The sequence below is a fragment of the Leucoraja erinacea genome, chromosome 1 (genome assembly GCF_028641065.1).
Source record: "Leucoraja erinacea ecotype New England chromosome 1, Leri_hhj_1, whole genome shotgun sequence".
Classification (NCBI taxonomy): domain Eukaryota; kingdom Metazoa; phylum Chordata; class Chondrichthyes; order Rajiformes; family Rajidae; genus Leucoraja; species Leucoraja erinaceus.
The window spans coordinates 28394968-28408762 of NC_073377.1; positions in this window are offsets into that span (position 1 = coordinate 28394968).

Sequence of the window (13795 nt, forward strand, 5' to 3'; positions counted from 1 at the left end):
CTGAGGTAACGCTCACCGGCAAATAAATAGCAAGCGACAGAGTAGCATAGCGGTACAGTTGTTTACCCACGCATAATTTTGATCCCCACCACTGGTGCTGTCTGTACGGAGTTTGTACATTCTCCCTGTGATCACATGAGTTTCCTCCCACATTCCTCCCACATTCCAAAGATGTGCAGATTTCTAGGTTATTTGGCCTCCGTAAAAATTGTCTATCATATAACCATATAACCATATACCAATTACAGCACGGAAACAGGCCATCTTGGCCCTACAAGTCCGTGCCGAACAATTATTTCCCCCTGGTCCCATCTACCTGCACTCATACCATAACCCTCCATTCCTTTCCCATCCATATACCTATCCAATGTATTTTTAAATGATAAAATCGAACCTGCCTCCACCACTTCCACTGGAAGCTCATTCCACACAGCTACCACTCTCTGAGTAAAGAAGTTCCCCCTCATGTTACCCCTAAACTTCTGTCCCTTAATTCTCAAGTCATGTCCTCTTGTTTGAATCTTCCCTACTCTCAATGGGAAAAGCTTTTCCACATCAACTCTGTCTATCCCTCTCATCATTTTAAAGAACTCTATCGTCCCCCCTTAACCTTCTGTGCTCCAGAGAATAAAGACCTAACTTATTCAACATTTCTCTGTAACTTAGTTGCTGAAACCCAGGCAACATTCTAGTAAATCTCCTCTGTACTCTCTCTATTTTGTTGACATCCTTCCTATAATTGGGCGACCAAAATTGTACACCATACTCCAGAATTGGTCTCACCAATGCCTTGTACAATTTTAACATTACATCCCAACTTCTATACTTAATGCTCTGATTTATAAAGGTTAGCACACCAAAAGCTTTCTTTACCACCCTATCTACATGAGATTCCACCTTCAGGGAACTATGCACGGTTATTCCTAGATCCCTCTTTTCAACTGCATTCCTCATGTGTAGTGCATCCCTCGTGTGTAGTGTATGAATGATCATTGGTCGGCGTGTACTCGGTGGGCTGAAGGGACTGTTTCCACTAGGTACCACTAAACTAACTAGAGATACAGGGGTACCAGCATTGTATTGTACAAGCTTTTGGGCAACCACTTCACCTCTGGAAACTGCGCCTTTTTTTAAGATGCCAATTGAAACGAGTTAAATGGTGGGAGTTTGGGAGCCACTTAAATACTGACATGGAATAACCGTTCGCATTTTGCTCTGACAACTTCCATTTGAAAAATACCTTTAACACAAGCAGAATGCAGCAATTCTTATTTCACTTGAGCCGTGTCAGAGTGTATTTGATGATAAGCCTGAAATTGAAGTTGTAAGATAGATCGGATCCTGAAACAGGTATTTAAAACATGGTTTTCTTTAAAGAATGGAGAGTGGATGGAAGGTTTAAGCATTGTCTGGCATTCCAATGAGCTGAAGGTGAATACCTGGAAAGAACACAAGGTTAGAACATTGAAATCACCCATTAAACTTGCTGACGAAGTAGAAGTACTCAGAGAAATTATCACTGAAGACAACAGCAACATTTACATAGTACAGTACAGCACAGAAACAGGTGCTTTAGATCACAATGAATATAAGTTATACTGGAAAACGGAGGATTTATCATAAAGTTGGGGAGAAGGGAGATGGGATTAACAGGTTAGAGATCTGTATGGAGAGAAGCGGGGTTACATTTTCAGGTTGATGATGTGAAAGTAACCTTGAGGAATTCCATTTCTGGACAAGATAACCAGATTTTCTCAATGTGAGAACTGGACAGTTCTGATGAAAGAGCTCCTGTTTTATAATATTAAATCTGTAAGGCTTAATAAGACTGGAAAGTGTGAGACCACAGGCAAACTGGAGGAACAGAATTAACTCTATTAACACTATCCTACACCGGGGACAATGTTTACATTTACACCAAACTGATTAACCTACAGACCTGTACGTGTTTGTAGTGTGGGATGAAACCTAAGCTCTCAGAGAAAACCCACACAGGTCACGGGGAGAATGTACAAACTCCGTACAGGCAAGCAGGCATAGTTAGGATCAAACCTGGGCTGCTGGCGCTGTAGGTGTTGCTAGGCAGCAACTCTACTGCTGCTTCACTGTGCTGCCCCTATCTTCTTTTATTTTATACCTCCTTGATATACATAGAAACATAGAAACATAGAAATTAGGTGCAGGAGTAGGCCATTCGGCCCTTCGAGCCTGCACCGCCATTTAATATGATCATGGCTGATCATCCAACTCAGTATCCCGTACCCGCCTTCTCTCCATACCCTCTGATCCCCTTGGCCACAAGGGCCACATCTAACTCCCTCTTAAATATAGCCAATGAACTGGCCTCAACTACCCTCTGTGGCAGAGAGTTCCAGAGATTCACTACTCTCTGTGTGAAAAAAGTTCTCCTCATCTCGGTTTTAAAGGATTTCCCCCCTTATCCTTAAGCTGTGACCCCTTGTCCTGGACTTCCCCAACATCGGGAACAATCTTCCTGCATCTAGCCTGTCCAACCCCTTAAGAATTTTGTAAGTTTCTATAAGATCCCCTCTCAATCTCCTAAATTCTAGAGAGTATAAACCAAGTCTATCCAGTCTTTCTTCATAAGACAGTCCTGACATCCCAGGAATCAGTCTGGTGAACCTTCTCTGCACTCCCTCTATGGCAATAATGTCCTTCCTCAGATTTGGAGACCAAAACTGCACGCAATACTCCAGGTGTGGTCTCACCAAGACCCTATACAACTGCAGTAGAACCTCCCTGCTCCTATACTCAAATCCTCTTGCTATGAAAGCCAACATGCCATTCGCTTTCTTTACTGCCTGCTGCACCTGCATGCCTACCTTCAATGACTGGTGTACCATGACACCCAGGTCTCGCTGCATCTCCCCCTTTCCCAATCGTCCACCGTTTAGATAATAATCTGCTTTCCTGTTTTTGCCACCAAAATGGATAACCTCACATTTATCCACATTAAACTGCATCTGCCAAACATTTTCCCACTCACCCAGCCTATCCAAGTCACCTTGCAGTCTCCTAGCATCCTCCTCACACATAACACTGCCTCCCAGCTTAGTGTCATCCTCAAACTTGGAGATATTGCCTTCAATTCCCTCATCCAGATCATTAATATATTGTAAATAGCTGGGGTCCCAGTACTGAGCCTTACGGTACCCCACTAGTCACTGCCTGCCATTGTGAAAAGGACCCGTTTACTCCTACTCTTTGCTTCCTGTTTGCCAGCCAGTTCTCTATCCACATCAATACTGAGCCCCCAATGCCATGTGCTTTAAGTTTGTATACTAATCTCTTATGTGGGACCTTGTCGAAAGCCTTCTGGAAGTCCAGATACACCACATCCACTGGTTCTCCCCTATCCACGCTACTAGTTACATCCTCGAAAAATTCTATAAGATTCGTCAGACATGATTTACCTTTCGTAAATCCATGCTGACTTTGTCCAATGATTTCACCACTTTCCAAATGTGCTGCTATCCCATCTTTAATAACTGACTCTAGCAGTTTCCCCACTACCGATGTTAGGCTAACTGGTCTGTAATTCCCTGTTTTCTCTCTCCCTCCCTTCTTAAAAAGTGGGGTTACGTTTGCTACCCGCCCAATCCTCTGGAACTACTCCAGACTCTAAAGAGTTTTGAAAGATTATTACTAATGCATCCACTATTTCTGGAGCTACTTCCTTACGTACGCTGGGATGCAGCCTATCTGGCCCTGGGGATTTATCGGCCTTTAATCCATTCAATTTACCCAACACCACTTCCCGACTACCCTGGATTTCACTCAATTCCTCCACCTCCTTTGACCCGCGGGCCCCTGCTATTTCCGGCAGATCATTTATGTCTTCCTTAGTGAAGACGGAACCAAAGTAGTTATTCAATTGGTCCGCCATATCCTGGTTCCCCATGATCAACTCACCTGTTTCTGACTGCAAGGGACCTACATTTGTTTTAACTAATCTCTTTCTTTTCACATATCTATAAAAACGTTTGCAGTCAGTTTTTATGTTCACTGCCAGTTTTCTTTCCTAATCCATTTTTCCTTTTCTAATTAAGCCCTTTGTCCTCCTCTGCTGGTCTCTGAATTTCTCCCAGTCCTCCGGTATGCTGCTTTTTCTGGCTAGTTTGTACGCATCATCCTTTGCTTTGATACTATCCCTGATTTCCCTTGTTATCCATGGATGCACTACCTTCCCTGATTTATTATTTTGCCAAACTGGGATGAACAATTTTTGTAGTTCATCCATGCAGTCTTTAAATGCCTTCCATTGCATATCCACCGTCAACCCTTTTAGAATTAATTGCCAGTCAATCTTGGCCAATTCACGTCTCATACCCTCAAAGTTACCTTTCTTTAAGTTCAAAACCATTGTTTCTGAATTAACAATGTCACTCTCCATCCTAATGAAGAACTCAATCATATTATGGTCACTCTTGCCCAAGGGGCCACGCACAACAAGACTAGTAACTAACCCTTCCTCATTACTCAATACCCAGTCTAAAATAGCCATCAACTGTATCAACAAATTTTCACGACACTATCAGCCAGAATGATCACTATTTGTGTCATTTAGTCTCTTGGTTTCTGACTGAACAGAGACATTCCATTTCTTTTCTCCACCTCACCCCCTCTTTTCAACTTAAATCACGTGCGATATCTATTCATAGCCTTGATAAAAATTAATTGACCTTTGCAGCATTTTCTGATGTAATTTTAGATTTCCAGCAAATCTTTGGAAATGTGAGAGCAGCACAATGGTGCAGCGGTAAAGTTGCTGCCTCAGAGCACCAGAGACCCAGGTTCGATCCTGACCTTGGGTGTTGTCTGTGTGGAGGTTATACCTTCTCCCTGTGACCGTGTGGGTTTTCTCTGGGTTCTCTGGTTTCCTTCCACATTCCAAAGATGTGAAAGTTAGTAGATTAATTGGTTTCTGTAAATTGTCCCTAGTGTGTAATGCAAAAGTGGGATAAAATCAAACTAGTGTACAGCTGGTCGATGGTCAGCATGGCCTTGGTAGGCCAAAGAGCCCGTTCCCACACTGTTTCTCTAAACTAAACTAAACCCTAAACAAATGCAGTTTTATTTTTTGCTTCCAGGTGAAATAAAGGAAATGAGCAGACATGGCGAAGTGAATTGAAGGCTATTAATATAACATTAGGATAATTGAGACTCTTTGATCATTGCACCAATCTGGTCAGCTTCTTAACCAAAAAAATTATCTTCTGACCGGTTTCAGCTTACAGCTGTCTTTCCTCTAGCTACTTTGCTTCGACACAAATTGTGGACAGCAATTCTTCTCTTCATTGAATTATACGTATCTAGAGGAAACCTGCCGTACCAAAGTTCAACATAGCTGACTGCAACTGACAGACCTATGAGTGTGCAGAAAACTGAGTTCTAAGGCTCAGTACAATTGCTATTTGCAGGAACCAAAGAGCCAATATGAGCCCAGTGGGTCCAATTATCACATTATGTCTCTTCCGAACTTCTTTCAACTCTGGCAGCCAAAAGCTTGATTCCCCCAAAAGCTATTCTGGGAATTATCTTAGGCTTTTGGCTGGCTTGAATGGAAAGAATCATGGGAGCTTGCAAACCACATCAACATTCAAGGAACAGTAAAGCTTTCTGCTCATGAATGGTACTGCATTCAGCCCAGGGACACACATGGGCATGTTTGAGTGCAGTCAATTATAAAGTTAACTTTTGCCAAATGGTTAAAATGCCAGACCCTTTTTTGTTGCTGGCTGGTTTAATTAGGAAATGTAGTTAATTGCTTGGTCTTAAGCAATGTATCGCTTGTGTTCTTTGTCTAATTATCAAAACATTTTCTGGAGATCTCCTTCCATTATCTGGAGGAAACCAGCCAGACCAAAGCTCAGTGCAAGACACAAGGTACTGGAGTAATTCAGCAGATCAGGCAGCATCCCTGCTGGAATACATGGATAGGTGTCACTATGAGTTGGGTCATCAGACTGATTGTGGAGGTTTTTGGGGGGGGGGGGGGGGGGGGGGGGGGGTGGGAGGGGGCGGGTGTGGAGAAACATTACCGACCCTTCCACATAGGGCAACACGGTAGCACAGTGGTAGAGTTTGTAGCACCGGAGATCCGGATTCTATCCCGATTGCAGCTGCTGTCTGTACGGAGTTTGTACGTTCTCCCCGTGATCACGTGGGTTTTCTCCGAGATCTTCGGTTTCCTCCCACGCTCCAAAGATGTACAGGTATGTAGGTTAATTGGCTTGTGCATGTGTAAATGTCCCTAGTGCGTGTTGGATACTGTTAATGTGCAGGAATCGCTGGTCGGCGCGGGCCCTGGTGGGCCGAAGGGCCTGTTTCCGTGCAGAATCTCTAAAACTAAATTAAAACAATCAGTCTGATGAAGAGCCCCGACCTGAAATATCACCTATCCATGTTCTCCGGATGCTATCTGACCCATTGAGTTACCCCAGCACTTTGTGTCTTTTTTTTGTAAACCAGCACCTGCAGTTCCTTGTATACAAAGCTGCAACTGTCAGACCTAAGAATGTGCAGAAAACTGAGTTCTAAAATGAGCTACAACAAAGTGCTTGGTTTGCTGATGGTTTTCATCAGGCATCTCTCAATAATCACAGGCTGTGAAGGCAGAACAGATAAGCTGACAAACACCAATGTGCAGGAGTGGGGAGCTGCACATCATGCAGCTTTTTTGGTGCCAGCCAACATTTAATACGCAGGTTAACCCTGCATTTTCATCAGTACAGGGATACCCTTTACTGTAGGAAAGGTTTATGGATAGGAAACGGATAGGAAAGGTTTAGAGGGTTATGGTCTTAACATGGGCCGATAAGATTCTTAGATGGGGCATCTTGGTCGGCGTGGGCAGGTTGGGCAACCGCTCATTTGAACATGGTAATGTATGTAAACTGTGTATGAAGGTAGTCACACGATGCCATTTGCAGACTGTATAGGTCTTAATTCCCTGATAGGATACAACATAATTTGTCTCTAGATTGCACTGAGCTAGGTTCTTTGCTCTACGGAGAATAGTTGAGTTGTGTCCAGGGGTAGTTAACTTTCGTCCTGTACAAATGGCACTTTCAAGTTAACTGATGCTGTGTCTTCCACTGCCCTTTTCTCGTGCACTTTGCCTCTGTCATGATTTAGGAGCTCCTATATCGGCTTGGCAAGTTCAACAAATCTAGGAATAATGCATTCTGACCCTGGAATTGACTGGACTTGGGATTTGTTTGGAGGGTGCAAGGAGCCAGCACCATGTCAGTTGATTGGAAGAGAGACTCACTGTCAATTCAAGAATCATTTAGATGGGTACATGGAAAGGATCTGTTTAGAGGGATATGGGCCAAACGCTGGCAATTGGGACTAGTGTAGATGGGACATGTTGGTCGGTGTGGGCAAGTTGAGCTAGTTTTGCTGCTGTCTGACTATAACTTGATAGCACCATTGTTTTTTGAACTCTAATTGTCACCATATTCCATCAGAAACTTCCCTAAACTTCACGTCTTATGCATTGTACACCAGCTGATCAATCATGACAAGCACAGTCACTAAAAGCCTCATAAAAATGATAAGTAACATGTTCCCTTCTTTTATGTAGGAGAGGTTAGCAGGAATCTGGCACATCAAGCTATCTTTATTCACCCCCTCAAAGAGAGCATGTTGGCAGCTGGAAGAGACGTCACATTGGGTTAATTCAAACATTATCTTTTTTTAAAAACGTCACAGTCATAGAATGATACAATGTGGAAACAACCCACTTGCCCACACCAGCCAACATGTCCCAGCTGCACTTGTCATCCCACCTGCCAGCGTTTGGTCCATATCCCTCCAAACCTGTCCTATCCATCTGCCTGTCTAACTGCTTCTTAAATGTTGGGATAGTCCCTGCCTCAACTACTTCCTCTGCAGCTTGTCCCATACATCCACCACCCTTTGTGTGAAAAAGTTACCCCTCAGATTCCTATTAAATATTTTCCCCTTCACCTTAAACCTATGTCCCCTGGTCCTCGAATCATCTACTCTGGGCAAGAGACTCTGTGCATCCACCCGATCTATTCCTCTCATGATTATATACACCTTTACCAGATCACCCCTCATCTTCCTGTGTTCCAGGGAATAGAGTCCCAGCCTACTCAACCTCTGCCTCTAGCTCAGACCCTCTAGTCCTGGCAACATAAAACTTCTCTGTACCCTTTCCAGCTTGTGATTTCAATTTTCCACTTTGTGCTCTGTACAGCAAAATGCAGAAACTCCAACAAGCTGCATCTTGTGCTACACTAAAAGGTACATGAACAGTTCATTACCAATCAAGTTTAGTCAAGTTACTATGTTAGTATCTAAATTTGCTTTTATGCACATAATTAGTACATAGCCCATGCAATTTGTATCTAGCTCACAGCAATGTTTGCACATCTTAACCTGATTTTATTGGGAACTGTCTCGGCCACAATTAAATAGAGTAATTTACTTTATTTGTCTGTTTGCTGTGAGTTCTGGCATAAATTCATGATAGATCCACTGAATATGTCCACAGACGCACAGAGGCATACAGCACGGATAAAGGCCCTACAGCCCAACTTGTCCATGCAGATCAAAATGCCCTATGTAGCCCGCATTTGGCCTATAACCCTCTTCACTTTTCCTATGCAGTACCTGTCCAAGAGACTTTTAAATGATGTTATTGTACCTATCTTAACGATCTCCTCATGCAGTTCATTCCATGCACCCGCCACCATCAGTGTGAAAAGGTAGCCCATCAGGATCCTATTAAACTGAAGAAGGGTTTCTGCCCGAAACGTTGCCTATTTCCTTCGCTCCATAGATGCTGCTGCACCCGCTGAGTTTCTCCAGCTTTTTTGTGTACCTAGGATCCTATTAAATCTTTCCTCACCCACCTTAAACCTATGCCTTCTGGTTCATGATTCATCCTAGGTGAAGGATTCGGCGCATTGCAGACTGAGTGGTAAATTCTACCAAGATTACAGTAATGTCCAAAATCATGGAGGCCCCTTCTGATTACTGGCAACTGTCTCCTGACCATTCAGGACATTTACCATAGGCGGTGCGTGCGGAAGGCACACAGCATCATCAAGGACCACAGCCACCCAGCTGATCAACCTTCAGCTGGCAGACTCCTTGCCTTTGGGAATCCTATTGACAGGAGGCTCAAGTGTTTAGAGACAGTCTTAAATTCTGTTCACTCACAGTCCCATGGAGGTGCTGGTGAGGTACATCTTTATTGCCTTGTGTGATGTCTGCTTACGGCCCAATTCATGCAGATACAAAGAACTGCAGATGCTGGTTTACAAAAACCAAGACACAAAGAGCTGGAGTAACTCCACAGGTCATACAGCATGGGGAAAACATGGCTAGGTGACATTTCGGGTTAGGACCCTTCGTCAGGGATTGTAAGGTGAGGAGGAGAAAACTGGAAGAGAGTCGGGGCTGGGCAAAGCCAGAAAGGTAAGAGGTTAATACAGATGAAGGGGAGAGAGTGGAGGGGGGAGGGGTGGTTGATAGGCAGATGGTGGACAAGGCCAGAGATAAAAAGGCAGAAGTTGTGAGATAAAAGGATTGAAGAGTAATGCCCCTGTCCCACTTAGGAAACCTGAACGGAAACCTCTGGAGACTTTGCGCCCCACCCAAGGTTTCCGTGCGGTTCCCGGAGGTTGCAGGTGGTTGCCGGAAGTTGCAGGTAGTGGAAGCAGGTAGGGAGACTGACAAAAACCTTTGGGAACCGCCGAGAACCGCACGGAAACCTTGGGTGGGGCTCAAAGTCTCCAGAGGTTTCCGTTCAGGTTTCCTAAGTGGGACAGGGGCATTACTCTTCAATCTCCAGCCGGGGGCTATGACTTTGACTTTGACATCGGGGGGGGGGGGGGGGGGGAGTGCATTGGAGAGATAAATTGCAAATCACAGTTAGAGTATGTTAAATGTAATTATGTTGTGTCTGGGGTCTATTTGTGTGTAATGTATGGCTGCAGAAACGGCATTTCGGACCTCCAGGGGTCCAATGACAAATAAATTGTTCTGATTCTGAAGTGGGACAGGGGCATTACAAATTGCAAAGCTAGAGTATGGAATGTAGGTGGAAGGGGAGGTGGGGAAAATATATAGGTGCAAGTCCAGGTGGGGCACAGGGAAGGGGGGCAGGGAGTTTAGGGGGAAATGGAGAGGGAGAGTTTTATAGTTACCTAAAATTAAAATTGAAAGATTCAATGTTCATATTGTTGGGTGTATGCTACCCAAGTGGATTATGAGATTATGTTCCTCCAGTTTACATGTGGCCTCATTCTGGCAATGGCGGAGGCCCAAGACAGAGAGGTTAATATTGGAAAGGGAAGAGACGTTAAAATGATATGCAACTGAGAGATCCATAGACCTTAAGGGCCTGTCCCACTTAGGCGACTTTTCAGGCGAGAGCAGGAGACTCTACACTCGCCTCATGATCGCCACATGGTCGCCACATGTTTGCTGGTGGTCTCTGGTGAGTCTCCTTCATGGTCGCGAGGAGTTCCCGCATTCTGAGAACTAGTCGTGGCCTCAGTATGGTCGGCGCAAATTTTTCAACATGTTGGTCGCCATGGAGAAAATCGATAATCCTGTAGTCGTAGGTGCAGTTGTAGTGGGGTCACCATGTTGTTGTAGGTAGTCGAGGTAGTTGTAGGTAGTTTTAGTTAATCACCTTTGCTGACCAGGCATTTTCATTGGCTCATTGAAAAAATGTAAGCACGAGTTTTCAGAACCAAGGATAACCGACCGGTAATGTTAAAAGTCCGCAAAACTTCACAGCTGTGTATCTCTGGCTTATTAAAAGTTGTCTGGTTTCTGAAAAGTGTCTCCACTCCTTCTCCCCCCTTCTCTCCCCCCCCCCCCATTCTACCCCACCCCTTTCTCCTCCCTTCTCCCCTCCCCCCCTCTTTAAAAGGACTTACACTGTGCTAGCCATCTTAACCTTCCTGTTCATCGTGGTGTGTGTCTGTATCGCCTTGGCTTTGCACCGTGTGAATTTCAGACAGCGCTCCCCCGCTTTCCCTGGCCCCCGCCTTTGCGATGTGATTTTGTGTGTGTGTGTGTGTTCCACTCTGACAGTCGCCGTTCCAGTTCCCGGTTTTTCAGGCGAGTGCCGCAAACTTGACAGTCGCCGGCAGTCCGCTGAAAAATCGCCTAAGTGGGACAGGCCGTTTAGCAAACCGAGTCAACGCTTGGTCTCAGCAATGTAAAGGAGGCCACATCAGGAACACCAGATGCAGTCGATGAAGTTAGAGGAACCCTGTCTCACCTGGAAGGACTGTTGGGGTCTCTGGATGGAGATGTTGCAGGGAAAAGTACTCAGGAAGGGAATTGTTTGAGTGGGAAGGGATGAGTGAACTAGATTGCGGAGGGTGTGATCTCAGAGGAAGGTGGAAAAGGGTGATGATGTGAAGATGTGACTGGTGGTGGGATCACATTGAAGGTGGTGAAAATGTCAGAGGATGATGTGTTGGATGCGGAGGCTGAGGGGTGAAAGGTGAGGACCAGTGGTGCACTATCTTAGTTCCATTTGGGGGGAAGGGGAGCGAGCGCAGAACTACGGGAGACAAAGGAGATGTAGGTGAGGGATCCATCTATGATAGCAGAGGGGAAGCCATGTTTTACTAACAATAAAGGGGATATCTCAGATATCCTCGAATAGAAAACCTCATCTTGGGACCAGATGCAGTGGAGATGGAGAAATTGCGAGTAGGAGATAGGGTCTTTGCAAGAGACAGGGTGGAAGGAAGCGTGGTCCAGATAACTGGAGGTCGGTTAAATTTGGAGTAGACGTCAATTGTTAGTTTGTCTCCTGTGATGGAGATAGATGGACCAAGAAAGGGGGGAATAGTGTCAGAGATAATCCAAGTGTATGTGAGGGCATGGTGGAAGTTAGTGGTAAAGTTAATAAAAACAATGAGTTCTGCATGGGTGAAAACTAGTATATGTTTGGAACAAGGATTTTTCTACATAACTGACCAAAGGACAGGCATAGCTGGGGCCCATGCGAGAGCCCATGGCCACACCTTGGACTTGGAGAAAATGAGAGGAGTCAAAGGAGAAGTTGACAATCGGGGCCTGGAAACTGAAAGTTATTGAAGAGTTGAAGGGCATGTGAGGTGTCTTGGTTATAGGACGCAAGGGACTGGACAAGGGGAAGAGGATGGAGTCAAGGTATTTGGAGATGAGTTCTGTGGGGCAGGAGGAGGCAGAAACAATGGGGGTACCAAGTAGGGTTGCCAACTGTCCCGTGTTAGCCGGGACATCCCGTATATTGGGCTTAATTGTTTTGTCCCATACGGGACTGCCCTTGTCCCATATTTGACTGCTACTACTCGGGTCGGGGGGACTGTCGGGTTGGAGGTCTGCATGCTCAGTCCTCAAGTGGGAGGTCAGAGAGGTAGATGATCAAAGCCCAACAGGAGTAAGGGCTGGGTCAGATGAGGGCAAGTGGGGTGGAGCATGGCTTGTGGGAGATAGGAAAATAGGAACATAGACAAAGGTGCCGGAGTAGGCCAGTTAGCCCTTTGAGCCAACACTGCCATTCAATATGATCAAGGCTAATCATCCAAAATCAGTACCGCATTCCTGTGTTCTCGCTATATCCCTTCATTCCATTAGCCCAAAGCTATATCTAACTCTTTCTTGAAAACATCCAGTGAATTGGCTTCCATTGCCTTCCGTGGCATATTCAAAAATATGACAGGGGCTCAGAGGGATGAGGGGTGTTGGGGGTGGTGTAGGGATAGTGGAGCATAGGAAAAATAGCATGGTTGGAATAGGGGAAAGGGCAGTTGTGCCATTACTGAGGTCCCCTCTTGCAAGAGGGAATTAGTAGGACTCAGAGGAGTCAGTCCATGTGATGCAGCCAGCAGCATTGAGGCCCTTGTCCTGGAACTGGGGCCTGAACCCTGGTGAGTCGATGGCCCCAGCCTGCCAATGGTTGGAGTGGAGATGAGGATCAATGGGATCAGTCTGGCCTGGGAATAATGGCTGTCATTTTTCCAAGTTATCTCGAGATGCTGTCTGACCCGCTGAGTTATTCCAACACTTTATGTCTTTTTCTTTGCCCAATTCGTGTAATTGATCAAGCAGAGTGAATGATGTGTCTGTCCATTCTTTCTAACCGGGAAATAACACATTATCTCAGCAGTGTCTAATATTGTGTAACTGTAATAATGAAACCTGGAAACTCTAATTTACAAAAAAAAATGTTACCAGTGATATAATTGTCAACCATTCAACCAAATCCTACTACAGTAATTAACATTCAATTTTCTCCGTCTAAATCTGTCTGCATTAGTAAACTCCAGTTTCCAGCATGTGCACAAAATCCCAAAAGAGCTACATAATTTAGTTCCACAAAGCATGATTTAAAATCACTCACACACAGCTCTGGTGAGCATAAACGAATGTGGTAAATCCTCAATGAAAATCAAAAGTATAAATAATGGAATTATGGAATAAAAACAAAAAATAAATGGTGGAGACACTCAGTAATTAGGCAGCATCAGTGAAAATAAATCTTTTATTTTTCCTTTTTCTCTTTCTGCAAATGCTGCCTGACCTTCTGATTGTTCTCAATATTTTCAGTTCCTATTTATGATAAATAATCATTCAACGTTTGTGCTTTATATTTTTAATTCTATCAAGAAAAAATAAAATGTACTCTTAAAATTACTTAAAATGGCTCAAATCTTCTCAGTGAACTTCAGTGAATCTTCAGTCAAGAAGATCTAGACTACATGTGTAGGAAGGACCTGCAGATGCT